Genomic DNA, 1,669 nt, shown 5'->3' on the forward strand with positions numbered 1-1,669 from the left:
TCAGTCAGGTACAATTACAGTCCATTTTAATTACAATAATGAGAAAACATTAAAAAAAAAAAAACATAATAAAAAGGTATTTATCAAAATATCAGACAACCCATAATTTTATCCTTAGAAAAGGGGAAAATTTGAAATCTATACTTTCTAAAAACAATTAAAGGGACACTGAACCCAAAATTTTTCTTTCGTGATGCAGATAGAGCATGCAATTTTAAGCAACTTTCTAATTGACTCATATTATCAAATTTTGTTCGTTCTCTTGATATCTTTATTTGAAAAAGAAGGCATCTAAGCTTTTTTGGGGTTCAGAACTCTGGAGAGCATGTTTTTATTGGTGGATGAATTTATTCACCAATCAGCAAGGACAACCCAGGTTGTTCACCAAAAATGGGCCGGCATCTAAACTTACATTCTTGCATTTCAAATAAAGATATAAAGAGAATAAAGAAAATTTGATAATAGGAGTAAATTAGAAAGTTGCTTAAAAATTTCATGTTCTATCTGAATCCCGAAAAAAAAAAAAATTGGGTTCAGTGTCCCTTTAAGTTTTCATCCATGCATTACATGTAATGTATGTACAAATTATCAGCTAGATTATGAGTTATGCGCGCTATAGGGAAATTAATGAATGCAACAAAAGTTGTGTTATTTAACCCTCTATAGCGCAGCCATTATAAGTTTTGAAACAGCCGGCTTGTGCGTGAGATATTGGGTTTTTAAGTTCCATACCGTATAAAATACAAGTGCTGTTTTGATGTGCTCGTGCACGCTTTCCCCATAGACATCAATGGGGAGAGCGGGTCAGAAAAAAGCCTTACTAAATAAACCTATTAACCCCTAAACTGCCATCCCCCCACATCGCAACAACCTAAATTAAAATATATATTAACCCCTAAACCTAGCCCTAACACAACCCTAACCCTAAACCTAACCCTAACACCCCCTAACTCTAACATAATTAAAATAGACCTAAATTAAACTTACAATTATTAACTAAATATTTCCTATTTAAAACTAAATATTTACCTGTGAAATAAAACCTAAGCTAGCTACAAGCGCAATGGCAGTATCGTAGCCAATGAGGTTTATCCGAGGCGCGATTATTGCTAATTGAAAACTAATAGTTATGTTGTAGCTAGCTTAGGTTTTATTTTTATTTCACAGGTAAGTTTGTATTTATTTTAACTAGGTAGACTAGTTAGTAAATAGTTATTAACTATTTACTAACTACCTAGTTAAAATAAATATAAACTTATCTGTCAAATAAAACCTAAGCTGCCTTACACTAAAACCTAACATTACAAAAATAAAATGCCTACCATTACAAAAATAAAAAACACTAAAATTACAAAAAATTTAAAAAACTACCATTACAAAAAATAACAAAATTATACAAAATAATAAAAATGATTCCTATTCTAATACCCTTTTAAAAAAAAAAAAAAAAGCCAAATCTAAAATAAACTACCAAGGGCTCTTAAAAGGACCTTTTTGTGGGCCCTTAAAAGTTAACAGCTCTTTTGTTACAAAACAAAACAAACACCCCCTAAAAGTATACAATCCCCACCCCCCCCAAACCCACAAAATAAAACTAAAGTAAAACCTAATCTACCCATTGCCCTGAAAAGGGCATTTTTATGGGCATTGCCCTTAAAAGGGCATTTAG

The 1,669-nt window shown here is 31.6% G+C and overlaps 1 pseudogene; it reads left to right on the forward strand.

Moving 5' to 3' along the window:
• The first annotated feature begins 1,052 nt into the window (after positions 1-1,052).
• LOC128655098 (uncharacterized) lies at positions 1,053-1,201 on the forward strand (annotated as a pseudogene).
• Positions 1,202-1,669: the final 468 nt, after the last annotated feature.

This window comes from Bombina bombina, chromosome 3 (assembly GCF_027579735.1).
Source record: "Bombina bombina isolate aBomBom1 chromosome 3, aBomBom1.pri, whole genome shotgun sequence".
Lineage (NCBI taxonomy): Eukaryota > Metazoa > Chordata > Amphibia > Anura > Bombinatoridae > Bombina > Bombina bombina.